The sequence below is a fragment of the Panthera uncia genome, chromosome A2 (genome assembly GCF_023721935.1).
Source record: "Panthera uncia isolate 11264 chromosome A2, Puncia_PCG_1.0, whole genome shotgun sequence".
Lineage (NCBI taxonomy): Eukaryota > Metazoa > Chordata > Mammalia > Carnivora > Felidae > Panthera > Panthera uncia.
Window position 1 is genome coordinate 148,125,612 of NC_064816.1, and position 6,000 is coordinate 148,131,611.

A 6,000-nucleotide genomic window follows, 5' to 3' on the forward strand; every position below is an offset into this window, starting at 1 on the left:
TAAGATCTATCTACACTATGTCCATATGTCCCAAGCCTCTAGCTGCCACACAGAATTCTACTGTGTAAGGCACCACGGTCCACTTCTCCCTTCCCTCAGATATGCACTCCTGATGGACTCAAGCTCCCCTTCCACACTGCACCACCATGAAAATCCCCACATGCTCTCTTTATGGGCCTGTGAATGTGTTTCCTTGGGAAATATTGCCAGATGCAGTAATGCTGGGTCACAGAAGAAACACATTCTTAATTTAAGTAGTATGGGATACATGCTTTTTAAATCCACACGTAGGTATTTCATTCAATTGCCTCAGAAATTGAAATCGACTTTTTACTATTTCTATCTGCCTGTTCATGATAGACATCAATCATGTCCACGCCTTCTCCCAAAATAACATGCACAGCGTTCCCACTGTTAGATATTGAATTCGATTTACTGAATTCAATTTTGTTTTGAATCTGAAGACAGAATTGTTATTGATTTGTATCTGATTTAGCATTTTGCTTTCAATGTGAGATTTTTAAAAGTTGGCTGTAAATAAAATTCTAGGCAAGTATGCATTCTGGCTGGTTAAAAATAAAATGTACGGCCCTGTTATCAGATTCTGGGCTCCAGCACGGTCTTCTTGCCCTCAGATGTACCAGGATCATGCCAAATTTGGGAGAATGTGAAGAAACTGTTTTGTTCAGGAGAGCAATCGGCAGTTGGCTTTTTTGGTACTGAGTGAGACCACCATGTGTTTTTCTCAGAAATGAATGAAGATGTACACAAGGCGGGTCACTTCTCCAAGTCTGCGGAACAATGAGCAGATTATGAGGTTAAACACCACCCCGGTTTTTGTGTTAAGATGCTGAGAAAACTTCAGACACCATGACCTATGAGGCTTATGTGGAGGATATTTTGGTGCACTGTTTTGTTTTGTCTTAAAGATTTTATTATTTTTATTAATGTCTATTTATTTTTGAGAGAGAGAGAGAGAGAGAGAATGAACAACTGGGGGAGGGGCAGAGAGAGAGAGGGGAACAGAGGATCCAAAGTAGGTTCTGTGCTGACAGCAGAGAGCCTGATGCGGGGCTCAGACTCGCAAACCGTGAGATCATGACCTGAGCTGAAGTCAGACACTTAACTGACTGAGTCACTCAGGCACCTCTAAAGATTTTATTTTTAAGTCATCTCTACACCCAACGTGGGGCTTGAACAAACTCAACCTCAAGATGGAGTCTCCTGCTCTACTGACTGAGCCAGCCAGGTGCCCCAAGGTGCAGTGTTATTCTATAAAATACTACAGTGGAATTTTTAAAAGTTATTTTTAGTACTTTAAACTAATTTTCACAGGCTTGACACATACTATTGCAAGAGTTCAATTCTCCAGGATACAATGAACCTCCCACTGTCTCCTATCATCTCCAATTTGCATTCAGAGATGTCAGCTTTCCAAGCCATCCTGGATAAAGCTATGTGGAAGGCAGCCAGCTCAACAGGAGCAAACAAACCTCTCACCTCCAGTTTCCCAAGGGTAATTCCCTTTGAAGAACCCTAAGCTGGGGGGTGGGGGGCAGGTAGGGAGTAGCAAGGAGCCAGGTGGACAAAATCTGTGGGGTGGAAGGAATTTGCATGTAAGGCAAATCAGATTTCCATGATGGTCTAAGGGTGACAACATTATTTTTTTTTTTTTTTTACCCAGAGATATTTAACTTAGCATTTAATGTGATTTACATAAATTATCTTTATGTGCATCTATGGGTTTCAATGAAACCCAAGGAGATAATGTGAGTTGGCCAAAGTCACAATGGAGTTCTTCAAACCCTCATCAGCAAGACTGCCTTGGATACTGAGACGATATACTAAGTCACAAAATCAGAGTTAGATGAGACCTTAGAGGCCAATGGTTTCCATCTCTCTCCTCCTCCCCTCCCCTCCCATCTTTCCCTTCTCTCTCCTCTTCCCTCCCCCCTTCCCTCTCCTCTCTCTCTCTCTCTCTCTCTCTCTCTCTCTCTCACACACACACACACACACACACACACACACACACACACACTTTCCCACACTTTAAGAAGGATGTGTCCTTGCTCAGTGACCTCCAGGAAATGATGTTCATCACGCCGTGAGAGAGCCCTTTAAAATCCATACATAATAAAAATGTTCAGAACTTATGACTTATTGCTGATAATTTGCCTGACAGAAAATAATTCAAAGAAAACAAGACTAGAAAACAGTCTGGAAAATAGTTGCTTCTAATAATTTACTATGTTAGATAATGTAACATATTGGAAAAAGACTGCTAACAAAGAACAGTGTAAAGGTAAGATAACACTGTGGGATATTAGATAGATGTAAAATGATAACCATGAGAACTATGTGGAAACTTTCTTGTTGGTCAAATTATAAAATATTAAAAATATAAATAAAGGGATACCTGGGTGGCTCAGTCAGGTAAGCATTTGACTCTTGATTTCAGCTCAGGTCATGATCTTGTGGTTCATGGGATCAAGCCCCGTATCCAGCTCCTTGCTGATAAGACAGAGCCTGCTTGGGATTCTCTCTCTTTGATTTTCCCCCACTCACGCTGTCTTTCTCTCTCCCTCAAAATAAATAAACAAATAATTTTTAAAAGTCTCTATAAAAAAATAAATATAAATATAGTTTTGTTTTCTCAATGTTGGTTTCTGAGGACAATGGCATGTATTCTCAAGATGGACACTGGGGATCTAAACTGACCCAGGAGTTCTGAAAAATAATTGAAAATACAAAGGAGTCCCTTTAAATCTACTCAGATCATTCACCTCAGTAATTTTACTTCTAGGAATTTATTCCAAGGAAGTAATCTGAAAATCAGACAACTTATACACAAAAGGTATTTAGCCCATCATTATTTATAATAGCAAAACATCAGAAACAACCAAACATCAACACTAGAGAAATGGACAAATTGTGGTAGATCCATAGAAAAAAAACATTATGCAGAAAAAAATATCTAGCCCCTTCCACCATGTGAGGATACAATGAGGATTCTGTAACTCGGCAGAGGGAGGGCACTCACCCTACCAAGCTGATACCCTGATCTCCAACATCCACATCCAGAATTATGTACATCATATTTAGACAATAATGATGAACAAATCAGCAATTCCTTTATTGAAATGTTAAAGGAGGGGCACCTGGGTGGCTCAGTTGGTTGAGCATCTGACTTTGGCTCAGATCATGATCTCACAGTTTGTAGGTTTGAGCCCATGTCAGGCTCTGCAGTGACAGCTCAGAGCCTGGAGCCTGTTCCAGATTCTGTGTCTCCCTTTCTCTCTGCCCATCCCCCACCCATGTTCTGTCTCTCTCTCTCTCTCTCTCTCTCTCTCTCTCTCAAAAATAAACATTAAAAAAAATATTTTTAAAGAAAAAGAAATTTTAAAGGAACCAGGAGTGACAACCACAAAAATTTTAAAAGAACCAAGTGTAACTGAGTTGCCAAAGAGGAAAAAAAAAAATGTTTTTAGTAAAGAAATGAACTCGGATACATGGAAGCTGTAAGATAAACAAATAATAAATTATACAAGAATTTGGGGAAAATATGTCTATCTAGACAGAAAATCATGGACAAAAATGAATCTTTAATGACACAAGATAACGTTTATGATAATGCTAAAGAAGGAAAACAGGGGGCACCTGGGTGGCTCAGTCGGTTAAGCATCTGACTTCAGCTCAGGTCATGATCTCATGGTTCATGGGTTGGAGCCCTGCATCAGGCTCTGAACTATCAGCACAGAGCCTGGAGCACTGCTTTGGGCTCTGTGTCTCCCTTTCTCTCTGGCCGTCCCCTGCTCGTGCTCTCTCTCTCTCAAAAATAAATAAACATTAAAACTTTTTCTTAAGAAATAAAGAAGGAAAACAGGATAAAACATTATATATATACATTATGTCCCTGTACTAGGTAAAAGAAAAGGCATAGGAAAGAGCCTGGAAGAAATTTCATCTAAATGTTGAAGACTGTTTGAGTAAATGCATACTAATCTTGAGCAACATGATGAGGAAATGTGTGTATCTTAATGGCAAGTGTGTGTATGTGTTTGTGAATTAGATACACCATGTCTTCCAAGTTTTAGTCCAACATGTAAAGAACTCGGAACTCTGTTGTAAGGTCCTTACGGTACTTGTAAAGCAGTACAGTGTCATCTGCAAATGGACTTGTATTAGTCATAAATGTATATTGCTAATTCTAGGGCAACTGCTTAAAATAGTAAAAATTGATATGCTAAGAGAGAAATGGCATGATATAAAATGCTCAAAAAAACAGAGGAGGCAGAAAAAGAAGGGAAGACAAGAAAACAAAAACAAGGAGCAAGGTCAGTAGATGAAAATAGTAAAAAATAGAGTAATAATCACTTTAAATGTGAATGGTCTAAATACACCAAATAAAAGACAGAGACTATAAGAATGGATTTAAAAAATAAGACCCAGCTATATATTGTCTACAAGAAACGCACTGTAAATATAAAGACATAGATAAAATTAAAGAGATGGAGAAAAATATACCATACTAACACTAGTCAAAAGAAAGCTACAGTAGCTACACTAAGAGCAGACTTCAGAGCAAGAAAACTGATCAGAGATAAACAGGAGTATTACAGAATGATAAAGGGGCAAATTTTCCAAGAAGACATTAACAATCCATAATGTGTAAACTCTTAGCAATAGAGCAACACAATGTGTGAGGCAAATACTGATAGAACCACAAGAAGAAACAGATGAATCCACTATTACAGTTGGAGTCTTCAACACCCCTCTATCGGTAACTGACAGACCCAGCAGGCAGAAAATCGGTAAGGACACAGTTGAACTGAACACCACCATCAATCAACTGGATTTAATTGACATATATAGACTACTCCATCCAACAACAGCAGATGATACATTCTTCTCAAGCCTACATGTAATATTCACCAAAAATAGACTACATTCTGGACCATAAAACACACCTTCACAAATTTAAAATAATAAATACTACTATGTCACTCATTCATTATGTTACCCCAAATAACAGACACTAACAACCTGAATATATCTTACCAGCCACGTAAAATGAACCGGAGTTCATCTTTAAACAAGCACAAGGTTAGACAACTTAATGAGAAATCAAATAATGTTTTTGCTACCTACTAAAAACAATCCCTGAGCTTACAAATTGAAGGAAATGGTAGCATATTCACTTGGAATTTTTTTTTTTCAGAATCAAAAATTCACTGGCCTGAATCTGTTTTCTGCTCTGTTTTCTCTCCTTTGCACAATGGAATAATATCCCTGCTCTTCCGAAGGCTAATCTCCCCACTATGCTCTGAATCCCAGCATCTCTCACTTTTCTTCTCTGTCTTCTGCATTAACAGTAACAACTTCCCCCAATTCCGTGGATCATCCCCATAAGCATGCAACACATCTGGTACCTGTCATTTTAAGGTTTCCAGTTAGCAAATAAAAATACACATCTAAATTTGAATGTCAGATAAGCAACAATATTTTCGTATGTGTGTCCATGCAATATTTAGGACATACCTAAACTAAAAAAAGTATCCCGTGTTTATCTGAAATTCAACTTAATTGGTTTCCCTGTATTTTATTTGGCAACTTGTATGTCATTTACCCTACATCCCTACCTTTCAGTAACCACCCCATTTCTCTGCATCCCTTCTCAGCAAAATATCTGAAAAGAACTGTCTAAATTCACTTGTCTCTCCATTCCCATCTCCTAGTCTTCCTTCATTCCCCCTCCAACCTAGCTTCTTTCTCCAGGACTCCACACAGACTGCTCCTGTCAAGGTCCTCATGATGCATTCATGTGCCGGTCGTATTTCCATACACACTAGTCCAGTGCAGTGAACGTATTTGCTGTTCCATGACATTCTTAACACTGGAGCTGAGATTGCTTTTATACACAAGTGATATGCCAAGTTCTAACTGCAGAAGGGTATTTATAAGCCATTAAACCTTATTCATAGTTATTTTTCCCAGACATAC